The sequence below is a fragment of the Triturus cristatus genome, chromosome 1_1 (genome assembly GCF_964204655.1).
Source record: "Triturus cristatus chromosome 1_1, aTriCri1.1, whole genome shotgun sequence".
Lineage (NCBI taxonomy): Eukaryota > Metazoa > Chordata > Amphibia > Caudata > Salamandridae > Triturus > Triturus cristatus.
The window spans coordinates 775,523,144-775,537,841 of record NC_140579.1 but is presented as its reverse complement, the minus strand read 5'-3'; the positions used below and the strand labels follow the sequence as shown (position 1 = coordinate 775,537,841).

Below are 14,698 nucleotides of genomic sequence, written 5' to 3'. Positions count from 1 at the left end.
TTATATTACATAGATATTCCGGGGATGTAGCCTCACAAATAAGTCAATATAACACAGGCATCAGGGAACAGAAAGATTATAACTTTGCCCAGCCAGCTTCACATCGTATTGCAGTGTTGCAAAATGTGTAAGCTAATAACGTTACATGCATTCAAGGAAATGCTTCGTGTCACGAAAAAAACGCCCATGGAGGTCGTCCGAACAACAGATGTCGACTGGGAAAGGTGGAAGGATCTTCCATGCATATTGAATACTGGAGTCTATTGAAGCTGTTGAGATAATACTACCAGCAGAACAGTGATAACTAATAATTGATTTCCCACCGGAATCTCTGTACCCTAGTGTTAGCGTGCAACCTTCACCATGGCAACGCAAATTAGCACACCTCATCACAGAGTCCCCCATCCAATCAGAAGCACACACATCAGCGTAATTTGACTTCATAAAAGGCCCCGCCCCTATACTGCCGCTTTCACTATGGGGAAACATGAAAGCCACTTCGGCAGAGATGGAACTCGGAACACACGATTGAGGTAAAAGGTAAAGAATTAATTTATAGCCTCTACCCCCTGAACTACCTGGTTGCAGACACGTACTCTTAAAATCATTTTTTGCAACACCAAAATTGTGAGAATCATGATAGATACTAAGTCGGGCACCGTAAAAGTATGCAGCTACCACACTAGGGCACGTGGAAGTTTCTTCTTGGCAATGGCAGGCGTTTGATCCAAAAATAAGGGATGGTATCACTTTTTGATGGTCATCATGAGTATTAAATGATGCATGAACACGAGGTTCAATGTTATAAATACATTTATTTTGCTTACTACAGGTGAGCTCTTGCACATAGTACTGGTATAATGGGAGGCACATCATCACTAAAAAAACACCTTGGTGCCTAGTTATATTCATGCTATTAGGCCCAATTATACTACATAAGAGGTGAGAACTTCATCTTTTACATCAACCAGGTCATTTAACAGCATATTGGAAAGAAATCTGTCCCAAAAAATCTTTATTTCTGGAATAGAGCAAAAATGATTAAAAGTTTATTTTTTGCTTATACTTAGGGTCACATGTCCAACCCAAGTACTACTCGAACCTATAAAAGAAATATATCAATCGTCTTAGGTACAGCAGCAGGAAGTTCCCACACAAAGGGTATATCTCCACATAAATATATTCTCCTGCATGAATATTACTGTCTTTTTGATTGATTCAGGATATTTAACACACATTAATTGGTTGATTTGATATTTCATACAGTCTCCACTCAATAAGCCCCTCAGCTCTGAAGAAGACCTTTATTGAAATATACTCCAGGCCCAACATGAAGGTCCAAACGCGTCGGTGCACCTATGGATGTGACCAAGAGCTATCATCAATTGTAAAGATTGTCTATTGAGGTGTGCTATACCGGTGACGTAATCAAGACATCACCGCCATAAAGACGAAGTGCTTTGACCACTATTAGAAAGGGCCTAACAGTATACATTGGACTGTACAGGAGAGGGTTACAACCCATACATGCTAAATTGCAGGGCACTACATATGTTATTTTTATTGTTTTAATCACGTGTCAATATTATTGTGATGTGATTTTTCAGTTTATGCATGTCTCTCTTTAATTGATTTGTTTATATTGTACATTTGTACATGTGTGGGCAACAAGATTGTATGTATAATTTGTGCTTTTTGAAGTGTAAAAAAAAAGATCTACTGACAAACACAATTCCTTGTTTATTTCCTTGGGTTTATGGTTAATGTTGTGGACGTGATAATTTCAGTGTACATTGGTTGAGATTGTTTAAATCATCAGGTGTCGACTAAAGAAACAATGGCAAGGTTGTTTTAGGTGAGATGTCATCAGATTGATGGTGTAGGGTATACCCTTTTGAGATAAAACTTTCTAAAGGTGGCATTTTGCAGATTTTGCCATAAATTAGAATTTAAATTGTGATTCCAGAGACACCTAAATTGAACCAGTCATATTTTTCCATTTGGAAATTACACTTATAAAGTGTAATAAGGTAATCACAATGTTATTCTATGGGAGATATAAGGCTTGTAGTAGTGAAAAACAAATATAAGTGTTTTTCACTACTAGGACATCTAAAACTTAAAAGTGTGTGTCCTGCTTTTTAAATACATTGCACCCGGCACTCTGGGTTGTCCAGGTCCTCCCCTAGGGGTGACTTATATGTACTCAAAAAGAAGGTTTTGGCCTTGCAAATGGTGTATTTTGACAAGTCGAATGGCAGTTTAAAATTGTGCACACAGGCTCTGCTGTGGCATGCCTGACCTGTGTTTAAAGGGCCACTTAAGTGGGTGGCACATTCAGTGCTGCAAACCCACTATTAGCATTTAATTTACAGGTCCTGGGCACATGTAGTGTCACTTGACTTATAAGTAACACCAGTAGGGTATGACCCAATATTGCCATGTTTAGAGGAGAGAACTCATTCATTATAGCACTGGTTAGCAGTGGTAAAGTACTCAGAGTCCTAAGGCCAGCAAAAACAAGGTCTGAGAAAATAAGGGAGGAAGGCAATCAGTTGGTGGGGAAGACCACCCCACGGCTGACATGCCTAACAAGATTATAATGGGTATTTATTTATGAAATTGGACACATTGATGAAGCATTGTTTTTTCTGCCCAAGGCTGTCTTGCAAGGTACAGTGGTCCCATACAGGAAACCAGAAAAATTTTCTTAACACACATGGAGAAACCTCCCTGCGCAACAGGGATACTATTTTGTTCTTTTTCTGAAACAAATCTCCACTTAATTTGTTTCTGAAAACTCGAAAAGAACACTAAGCGGTCCAATCGCCATTCATTGTTTTGTCAGCAGAGTGATCTTCTTCATGAAGGCTGTGAGCTCTAAAGGGGATCGAGAAGTCCTCTGCTTGGGTCAGAGGTGAGGACTTTTGCTGAATCAGCAGGCTCTACGGACTCCCAAGGGTCTCTAAATGAGAATCCTAGTCTGTGACAATACAGTAGTGTGCTGCAAACTATGAATGCAAATAATGCAGCTGAAGCGTTGGGGGATTTTTCTGTTAGCTATCTATCCACACCAACCATTATATTATAATCAGAAGCGGAACTCTAATGACGGGCCCATAAGTCATCTGTCTCACATTCAGCAATATCAAAGGTCCTCCGATGAATCTTTGGTAGAGCTAAAAGGAAGGGACTAAGCAATAAAAGACAGAATGCTATTTCTCAATGAGGACCTAGAATGAAGAAATACGCTAAACATTTGTCATTATAAACATACCCAAATAACTGAATAACTCTGGAATAAAGACAAACTCTATTCTTTTCAATTAGTTTTCTTGTTATTTCATAATATGAATGGTCAAACACAAACATGATACATTTAGAATGTCATACATTGGTTCATAGAATACAGTATAGATCCACAATAGTCATCACAGATCATTCAATAAACATCAGAAAATCAGGTATAGGGGAGTGAGAGGAAGAGAAAAACATCAGTTAAACAATAGCTCACTTACAAGATGAAATACTAATGCACAATTTGCAATTAGTTTGAAAGGCTAACTCCACGGCCGTTAGAGAATAGCAAGGGCAGCACTATTAGCCGATGATGTCTCTGAAAAGTCTCTTAGGAACTGTAGGATCTGCCAGCCAGAGACGGGATGCACCATACTATGAACACAGAATGGTTCACGAATCTTGTGAATAAGCCCAGGAAGATTTTCCCACAAGAATCTTTATAGTACGCTACTTCCTTCCCTTAGCTAAAATGTTACTTTCTCTACTCTCTACAAACATTTTCATTGGCTAAACACGATGGTGTGGCTGTCTTCTGAACACTCTTTGTCTAAAATTGTACAACTTCCAAGAGAGGAAGAAGGAAGAACCTAGATACATTTGTATAGTAAATCTAGCAATAGTTACATACAATCCTCGCCTAGACAGGAAAGAACTATACATTTTTACTATTCTAAGGAAGTATTAGTTACTTTTTCATCAACGGCAGAAAGCACAGGAGCACGGAAGTACATCCCCTAACAAACATTTGCTGAGGCCTATATTTATTTTACCAAGAGAGAGAATTATTTCTAAAATCCTACACAACTTTCACGAAGAATAAGAGGCAGAATCTTTGTTGTTTATGTTCTGCAGTTAGGAAGACAGAATAACACTCAGTTAGTAATATTCACACTATTTCACTTAAGAAAGATCAACTATCGTGCCTTGTGTACATTTTCTCATATTATACACTCTTGTGTCATATTAGTAGTTTTGCATATGTTATTAAAAATACATGCAAATGTGGGAAATTCATCAAGCAGATTTTATATAAAAAAATCGTGCCGCATCAATCCCCCTCTGATGGTACTCCAAACCATCACAACGACCCTTATCAGATTACCATCTGATAACAAAATCAGATTGCAGTGTCCATTTTTCTCATCTGTTTTATTCTAACACCGTCTGACTGACTGACTGACTGACTGAAGAGCTTATAAAGCGCACTTTTGCAGAGGCGTCTTGGCGCTGGGTGAGTATGATGCAGGCAGCTAATGGATCTTTAAGACCTTGAAAAGAGCCAGGTCTTTATCAGTTTCCTGAATAAGGCCCTGTTGGATTGTAACTTGCTTGTCACAGGGAGGGCGTTCCATAAGATGGATGCTTGGTAGGGGAAACCCTTTACTCTCCATCTAGCTCTTTTTATTCTAGGAACACATACCAGTCCTGTGTTGGCAGACCTGAGACAGCATTGGGGCTGGTATACAGAATACAGGGTTTGAATATCCACAGCCCCTCCTCTGTATATAGCCTTATGCATTAGGCATAGGGCTTTAAAATTCCCTCTCTGATGGATTGGAAGCCAGTGTAGCTGCTTAATCACCTCTGATGTGGGGTAGTGTTTAGGTAAACCAAGCAGAACCCGAGCCGCTGCATTCTGAAGCGATTGAAGTTTTGTGATCTGTCCCTTGTCAACCCCTAAATATAGGGCATTACAATAGTTGACTCTGGACAAAACCAGAGCTCCGACCACTGTTTTCCTACGTGACAAAGGAGTAAATGGCAAGATTTTCCGCAGGACTTTTAATGTGGAAAAAACATGCAGAGAAAGCTTGATTTATTTGCAAGGCAAGTTTGAGGTCCTTGTCTAGCACAAATCCAAGGTTCCTGGCCTTGGGCACAGGGACTGGACAATTGCCAGCCTCAGGAGGCCACCAGGCCTGGCTCCATACTGATGATAGTTGACCAAACTCTAATACCTCGTTTTTTTTTCGGTGTTAATCTTTAAAAAGTTCGAGTTCATCCATGCCATCACATCTGTGAGGCAATTATGAAACCTGTCCGCTGTTAGCCCAACACTTTGTGTCACTGATACCACTAGTTGAGTGTCGTCAGCGCACAACACCAACATATTGCCATGTTCTTTAATTACTCGTGCCAGGGGTCTGACATATAAATTAAATAGTGTCGGAGACAAGGCCGAACCCTGTGGGACTCCACATGGGAGGTGAAAGATTCCCGATTGCAGGCCATTCCAGTGGATCATTTGCTCTCGTGATGTTAAAAATGATGTAAGTAGGGTCAGAGCCACATCTTCAATACCTGCTACCCTCAATCGCCGCAGCAATACCGCATGATTTACGGTATCAAAACATGCGGTCATATCGAGCAGCTCTGCCTCCCCCGTCCATCACTTTACAGATCTCTTCTGTAGCTATGATTAAATCTAACTCAGTAGAATGCCGGGAACAGAAACCATGTTGAGTGGAGTCAAGAATGTTGTTGCTATCCAGGTATTCTGTCAGTTCTAGATTCATGGCTTTCTCCAAGACTTTTGATGGTAGTGGAAGGCAGGAGATTGGGCGATAATGTTTTGCCTCTGAGGGGTTTAAGGAGGCCTTTTTAGAATGGGCCTAATACATGGCTTTTTCCATGAAGATGGAAATTCCCCGGAACTAGTGATCTCATTTAGTAAGGGGGGTCAGGGAAGAACTAACTTCTTCAGATACCAGGTGTAATATATGAGGGGGGCACGGGTCCAGAGGTGAACCCGACTTGGTATGTAGCAGCAGGTTGGCAGCTTTATCCACCTCCAGAGCGGAAAAACATGACAACCTATGCAGTGATGTCAGGTTATCCAAAGAATCTGCACTGTTCATTTCCGGCACACATGCTGCAGTAGCTAGCCCTTCATAGACCGTTTGAACTTTGTTTTGAAAAAAAACGGCCATTTGTTCCACAAAATCTTGGTCCGGCGAAAATACCCTGTCACACGGACATTTTGATAGCGCCATCACAGTTAAAATCTTTCATCATACTATAATAGGTACCCTTTCGATCTTCCAATTCTATTTCTTCTCTTTTGCTTGTTCTCGCTCTAAAGAAGGATAAGCGCAAGTTTAGGAGATGCTATGGTCAGGGAGCACCATTATAACTCCTTGCAAGGAAGCCTCATGCATCAGTTTGATTCCTTATTTTACATTAGAAATAAGGTTAAGATGAATAATGGGCCGAATATCATATGCAATGTTTTTCCGCAAAGTTTATAGGCAATTCAAGATGTTAGGAACTGCATAGGGTAATACATTCCATGGTGATGATTTGTAAGTGATTTTAGGGTAATGTACGCTTTAATGGATTTATATGGAACTACTAATTTTTATTGTCATCCTGAAAAAGCAGTACATATGGTGATGATGGCATATGTGTTATTTGTGGATCATTTGGATTCTGTTAGCACCACTGGGCACGTTGAATTTAGAAGCAAGGTAGGCTTGAAGTGAGTTCTAGCAAGACGAAGGAGCCAATGTTGCTCTTTAAAAGTAGAGGAGATTTGCTCACAGTTCTGTAGTTACTGATTTGTTGAGCCACTTTCAGTTGTATTAGATAAGAGCCTCAAAGACCAGTGAGCAGTGTACTGCAGAGCGTACCCAATGTCAATATATATTAAATGAAACAAGGGTCTACACCGTGGACCAGACATTCGAAGAAGGGAAGAAGTGCTTGATTTTATGCAGGTAATGCCTGGAAACATACAACTTTTGATTGTTTTCTTAATATGGTCCTGAGAACACAGACGCCAAGGCATGTAGTGTGGCTAACGTAGAATTACTGTGAGCAAAGAGTATAGTGCGCGCACTACCTAGGTTGAAGAATTTTATTTTTGAAATGTTATATCGTGCTACAGGGTATCACTCACCGAATGAGAGTGTAACTATGAGATATTGGCGCATTCCCAAACATGTTGGGTATGTCCCCCGGGCATCAGATATGAAGTCCTCAGAGGAGGTTTCTCAGTTGTGATAAAATGTGAGGTGAAGCGGTTTTTGCGTAGATTTCACTGAAAGCTTTATTGATGCTTTAACATTTTACAAAAGTAAAAGAACTTCATTTCCCATAATCCATTGTGGAAAACATATTATTTGAATTCATTGCGTTGACACACAATCCCAATGCATTTCGGCAATGGTGCCTTCATCAGGGGATATTCTAGAAGTAATAATGTTGGTGGTTAATGTTATGTACATGATACACGAGGGCTTATTTTACCCAGACATTGTGAAAGTGTAAAGTGTGAAGGGGAAGGACACACAAATGTGAAAAAGATTTATTTTAAAATAATAAGATGTAAACGGGTGTGAGTTGTGTATATTAAACGTGCCTAAAAACGAAATATGACAAGTGAAGACGGAAAGTATTATAAGAATGGTGTGAATCACTAGGTAAACAGTGCGTGGTGTTAGAACGACTGAATCTGAAGACAGAGAGTTACGGGTTGTTAGACGAAAGAGTAGAGGTGTATGGCGTGAACTTAAGCTGTGTTCTTTGATTACAGAACGATGTGCCATGTATAGTCATGCGTTAAATAACAGAGGAACACCATGTGTTCATTAAATCCGTAGAGAAAGTTAATGATATTCTAAAACACCGTGAAAGTGCAATATTTTGTATTAACGCTTACCGAGTGTGAATAGAGTCGGAACGACGTCAATGACTTCCATGTGTGGATCGTATTCTCGCGATGTTTCGAATAGCGGGGCTACGTGTATACGAGAGGATATAGTGTGGATAAACGAGCCGGTGATAGATATAGAAAGAAGACTCAAAGGTGTAGGTGAATTATGATGCTGTGAATCTATTAACAAGGTGTGAATGTACGTGAAGATACTAAGAACTAGAAAATAAAAAATAGAGTAATATGTGATATATATGTGTGAGAAGTCAGGAAATAATATGTGAGGGACAGAGAAAGTTGGTAAAGACGATAATAATGCTCAATCACAATGGGTGGATGCCGCATAAGAACAGAAATGGTGTAATAATGTTTAACTGGTGGAAACAGTATTGGAAAGATGTAAGAACGTAAGACAACTCGTTCGTTAAAACTACATGAAATAAACATGGTAAATGCTCCTAAGCATATGGGAAAAAAGGGTATTGACATATGATACATAATATGATGTGTATCAGTTGAATGATAAAAAGTCTGAAACTGAAAGTAGAACTAAATGTTCAGAGGTAACATAAAAATTCCATTCGGTCGTTCATTCCAAAGGGTTTCATGGAGTTTAAGAGGTAAATCCAGTAGTTCTCTCGCTGTAATAAAAAGTTGTGATTGTCTCTTCCTTCTTTTTTGGAAATTATTTCAAGGATACAAAATTTGAGTTGGCTGATGTTGTGGCCAGCTTCTAAGAAATGTTGATTCACTGTGGATTTCATTTGCTTGGTTCTGATGTTGGATTTATGTTCATTTAGTCTAATTTTTATTTTTCTCTCGGTTTGCCCTATGTAAATTTTCCCACATGGGCATTTGAGCATGTAGATGACGTTAGCGGTATCACATGTTGCTGTTAGTTTGATTTTGATTTTATGACCTTTCATGGGATGGGTGATGTATTCGCCTCTAAGGATGCTATTGCAGTTATTGCAATTTAGACATGGTAGAGTACCCTTGAATGTAGAAGGTGTGGATGATTGTACAGTGTGTTTTAGGATTTCTCCGATGTTTCTGTTTCTAGTATAGGTGAAGATAGGCTCTTGATCAAAAATGTGGTTGAAGTCCCGTTCCAATCTGAGTAGTTGCCAAGGTTTTTTGATTATGCGTTTGAAGGAAAGACTCATGGTGGAGTATTTAGAGACAATCGTAAGTTGATTTTTGGTGGGTTTGGTTTGGGTGCTGAGTAGTTCATTTCTACTTATGGATGCTGAACGTTCTTTTGCTAGTTGCAGTACTTGGTCTGGGTAGCCGCGAGACCTGAATCTTTGTTCCAGAGTGTTGAGTTGTTCAGTAACTTTATTAGGGTTGGAGACTATCCTTTTAACTCTCAACATTTGTGAGTATGGAAGATGTTGTTTGAGAGGTTGTGGATGAAAGCTTTGATAGTGGAGAGTATTGTTTCTGTCTGTAATCTTTCTGTATAAATCTGTTTCGAATCCAGTGTTTTTTTTCATGATTTTCACATCCAGAAACGTGATAGATGTGGATGGATGTTGAACGTGAATTGTATACGCTGATCCACTAGATTACGTTTCTCTAATTGATTCTGAAGAGTGTTAACAGGGCCTTTCCATACTATGAAAATATAATCGATAAATCTGAGATACAGTTTCAGATGATTGCTCCATGTTTGAACTGTCATGATGTTATCCTCTTCGAAACGATTCATAAAAATATTCGCATATGCAGGTGCTGCACAATTTCCCATTGATGTACCGGTTAGTTGTTGAAACCATTCATCATTGCATTTGAAATAGCTGTGTAGAAGGGTGAATTGCATAAGCTCCATTAGAAAAACTTGTAAATTGTGTTGGTAATCAGTGTGTAATAAAGCTTGTTCAATTGCCTCCAATCCTAATTGGTGGGGGATGGAAGTATATAGTGAATTGACATCCACTGTGCATAGAGTGATTTCTTCGTCCTCTGTAACACTGATTTGGCTTAGTTTCAAGAGGAAATCGGTGGTATCTTTAATGAAGGATCTCATGATGTTGACACTGGGTTGTAGATAGCGATCAAGAAATTTTCCTACTGGTTCATGGAGACTCCCACATGTGGTAACTATTGGTCGGCATGGTGGTTTCATAGGATTTTTATGAATCTTTGGTACCATGAACAATGTGGGACTTTTAGGATTTGGGTGTATTAAGAATTTCTTGACTTTTTCATTGATGGTGCCTCTTTCAACAGCCTTTTGGACAATGGTTTGTAAAATTTGCATGTATTGTACCGTGGGGTTGGATTCCAGTTTCATATATGTGTTTGAATCCTGTAGGTGTGCTGTTATCTGGGAGTTGTAATAGCTGGTGTTCAGAATGACCAAGGCTCCTCCTTTATCAGCTTTAGTACAAATTATGTTTGTTCTTTGTGCTGTTGTTTTTAGTATACCTAATTCTTTAGATGAAAGATTATTATGTTTAGATCTTTTCCGGTTGTTGAGTTTGGCTATTTCATTTTTGACTAGTGATTCAAACATGTCCAAACTTTTATGGCTGACTGGTGAGATAAAAGTGCTTCTTACGTGTAAGGCTTTAAGGAGGTCTTCTTCTTGTTCTTTGGTGGTTTCCAAAACGTTATCAAAAAAGTGACGTAATCTGAGTTTCCTCATCAGTTTAAAAAAACTGAAGTTGAGTTCAAGAGTATTGGTACCCGTGGTGGGTACGAAGGATGTACCTTTTTGTAGAATCTTCAGTTCGGTGTCCTTGAAGTGGTAATCCGAAATGTTAATAACGAAATTTTCTATTGATTATTTTAAAATAAATCCTTTTCACATTTGTGTGTCCTTCCCCTTCACACTTTACACTTTCACAATGTCTGGGTAGAATAAGCCCTCGTGTATCATGTACATAACATTAACTACCAACATTATTACTTCTAGAATATCCCCTGATGAAGACACCATTGCCGAAATGCATTGGGATTGTGTGTCACCGCAATGAATTCAAATATTATGTTTTCCACAATGGATTATGGGAAATGAAGTTCTTTTACTTTTGTAAAATGTTAAAGCATCAATAAAGCTTTCAGTGAAATCTACGCAAAAACCGCTTCACCTCACATTTTATCACAACTGAGAAACCTCCTCTGAGGACTTCATATCTGATGCCCGGGGGACATACCCCACATGTTTGGGAATGCGCCAATATAACATAGAATTACCCCACCTATGATCCTTTACACGGTTTGATGAACCATATCTAGGTTCCTAGCACATTCGTGATAATCTGTGACCATACATCACTGTCATTCCTGGTTACAAGTGCCTCATAGCATTATACATTTCATAGAATCTGCCACCGGCACATGAACTAAAGACCTGGGTCATTCAGGTATCACCAAATTAATGTTTTTAATATGGGTACAGCATTTTAACAGCCACACAAAGCATGCAACAAGGGGTTATCTTGCACATTCCAGAACGCTCCACCAGATTCTATCTCAGGCTAACACTCCAGCAACAAGAGTTCTTCACTCTGCCCCAAATCAGTGTCCAGCCCAACCTCAACACCACCTGTCAAAAGCTACCGGGGTACACCAGGCATACCCTTACATTTTGAGCTTAAATGCTGATCATTAACCCCTTCGATGCTCATGACGGAACGGTTCCGTCATGAGCATCGGTTGGGCTGTGCTCATGACGGAACCGTTCCGTCATGAGGACAGCCCCCGGGGGAAGCGCTGGCGCTCCCCCCCTTGTGCCTCGATCTTGCCCCCCTTTACGGGGGTGGCAGCGGAAGAGCTTCCGCTGCCACCCCCGACCCCCCCCGAGCCCCCCCACGCTTTCTGATGACGTCAGCGCGCACAGCGCGCGCCGGCGTCATCAGGAAGCGTTGGACGCGCTGGAATCCATTTCTTCCAGCGCGTCCAAGGGGAGCAGAGGTAGGTGTTTGTCGTCCGGTGGGGGCCGCGGCGGTGAAATCTGTAGTATTGAGGCATCGGGGGAGAGGAAAGAGTATTTCCTCTCCCCCGATGTCTCAATACAGGGCATTCCTGCTCCACGATCGCGCACAGCGTCGCGATCGTGGAGTAGGGATGCCCCACTAGACACCAGGGATTTAGTATTTCGAATTTGGGAAGCGACCCCTTAGGCAAGGGTCGCTTCCTTGGGGATGAAAATTTGGCGAAGTCTTTTCTGCCCCCCCTGGGGGCAGATCGGCCCCCTTTCTGCGCGTTTCTGCCCCCAGGGGGGGCAGAAAAGCCCACTAGACACCAGGGATGTCGTTTTTACTAAGTAGGAAGCGACCCCTTAGGCAAGGGTCGCTTCCTTGGGGGCAACATTTTTGGAAGTCTTTTCTGCCCCCCCTGGGGGCAGATCGGTCCGCTTTCTGCGCGTTTCTGCCCCCAGGGGGGGCAGAAAAGCCCACTAGACACCAGGGATGTCGTTTATGCTATGTAGGAAGCGACCCCTTAGGCAAGGGTCGCTTCCTTGGGGGGCCCAATAATTTGAAGACTTTTCTGCCCCCCCTGGGGGCAGATCGGTCTTCTTTCTGCCCGTTTCTGCCCCCAGGGGGGGCAGAAAAGCCCACTAGACACCAGGGATGTCTATTTCGTTATGTAGGAAGCGACCCCTTGGGCAAGGGTCGCTTCCTAGGGTGGTAAAGTGAATAGAAGACTTTTCTGCCCCCCCTGGGGGCAGATCGGTCGTCTTTCTGCCCGTTTCTGCCCCCAGGGGGGGGCAGAAAAGCCCACTAGACACCAGGGATGTCTTTTTCTTTATGTAGGAAGCGACCCCTTGGGCAAGGGTCGCTTCCTTTGCGGCCTATTTATTTAGAATACTTTTCTGCCCCCCCTGGGGGCAGATTGGTCGTCTTTCTGTCCGTTTCTGCTCCTTGGGGGGGGGGGCAGAAAAGCCCACTAGACACCAGGGATATAAATATTATTGTAGGAAGCGACCCCTTGGGCAAGGGTCGCTTCCTTGGGCCCCTAAATGTTTTGAAGACTTTTCTGCCCCCTCTGTGGGCAGATCGGTTTTATTTTTTTGCCGTTTCTGCTCCCATTGGGGGCAGAAAAGCCCACTAGACACCAGGGAATTAGTTCAATTAGAAATAGAAGTGACCCCTCGCTTCCAGGGTGCAATTTGTTATATGTATTTGGCTCACCTGCCCCGGGACTGAATAGCCTTTTTTTTCCTGCTGTTTTCTGCCTGACCTGGCACACAAACCGATTGACCATTTGGGTAGTGACATGGCATGTTATAATGTTTATTGTTATATTTTTTGTGATTTCCAATTGTAATGTTTTTTTTGTTTACTTTTTTGTTCTAGGTGAAGGCTTTTCTTCTGTTCATGGTGACGTTTTGGTTCTGGTGGTTTTGCTGTTTGTGTAGTTTGGTAAGAGACTGTTTTTTTGTACAATGCAAATGTGTTTGATTTCTCTGCCTGTTTTTTTTTGCAAATGGTGTAATAATAGCAGTATGTTTGGTTTTTGAGTTTCAAAAACTTTTTGCATTGGTGCACGATGTGTATTTTGTTGTCTTGTGAGTAATTTGTTTTTTTTTCTTCTTTCTAGTTTGATATCGTTGGTCTTTGCTGTGTCACTGCAGAGTTTGTTTCTGGTGAGTGCAGCTGTCTCTTTTGATTTTGGATTGTATAGTTTTTGAGTACATTGATCTTATTGATATAAGGTACACATTTCTTTACTTACTTGGTTTGCACATTGTTGGTTGTTGTTGACTTGTTTGTGCAGTCTTCCATCTTAGTAGGTATAATGGCTAGCCGCAGGATGACTGCTCAGCAGGTTGTTGGTTTGCTGTTTGAGTCTTCCTCTGATATTGGGTCAGAGACTGACTCTGCTTCTGAGGGAGAGGGGGCAGGGGACGATTCTGGCAGTGAGTTTTCTCTCCGTATGGGGTCATCGGATGATGAAGATACTCTTAGTGCGGATGAAGTGCCTGTGTTAGAGGAGGAGACTGATGTGCCGATAGTGCGGCAAGAGGCATCTGGGCTGCAGCCTGCGGCTGCAAGGCTTCCCGTTGGTGTAGTGCGGCAAGAGACATCTGGGCTGCAGGCTGGGACTGCAAGGCTTCCCGTTGGTGTAGTGCGGCAAGAGGCATCTGGGCTGCAGGCTGGGGCTGCAAGCCTTTCCGTTGGTGTAGTGCGGCAAGAGACATCTGGGCTGCAGGCTGGGGCTGCAAGTCTTCCCGTTGAAAGTGATGACCTCTGGGTTGCCCCTGGCATGGTGCAGCCGGAATTTCCTGAGTTTACTGGTGTTCCAGGGTCTAGAGTGAATACCGAGAACTTTTTGCCTGTAAATTTTTTTCAGTTGTTTATGGACGATGTGTTTTTGGCAGAGATTGTTGAGCAGACTAATTTGTATGCCGAACAGTTTTTGAGGGACAACAGTGCCAGTCTTAAGCCACACTCTAGAGCTACCCGGTGGACTCCCACAAATGTTGAAGAGATGAAGAAGTTCTTGGGTTTAACTTTTTTGATGGGCTTGCTAAGGAAGCCATCATTGGCTTCATATTGGTCTAGCAGTCCCTTGATGGCAACGTCTATTTTTCCGGCAGTCATGAGTCGTGACAGGTATTTGCTTCTGCTTCGGATGATGCACTTTGTAGATAATGGTTTAGTGTTGCCACGAGATCACCCTGATTGTGACCGTCTTTTTAAGATTAGGCCTGTCCTTGATCACTTTGTTGATCGATTTTCTGAGATTTATGCCCCTGGTAGAGAAATTGCAGTGGATGAGTCTTTGGTGTTG

The 14,698-nt window shown here is 41.7% G+C and overlaps 1 long non-coding RNA gene across 3 annotated transcripts in view; it reads left to right on the top strand.

Moving 5' to 3' along the window:
- The first annotated feature begins 457 nt into the window (after positions 1-457).
- Positions 458-14,698, top strand: part of LOC146871060 (uncharacterized) — a 176,706-nt gene continuing 162,465 nt past the window's right edge. The window contains exons 1-3 of one of the 3 annotated variants that reach the window (XR_014980135.1): positions 458-540; positions 13,261-13,326; positions 13,505-13,550. This is a non-coding gene — a long non-coding RNA (uncharacterized LOC146871060). The remainder of the gene's footprint in view (positions 541-13,260; positions 13,327-13,504; positions 13,551-14,698) is intronic. The other 2 variants (XR_014980134.1, XR_014980137.1) reach the window with 2 other exon arrangements.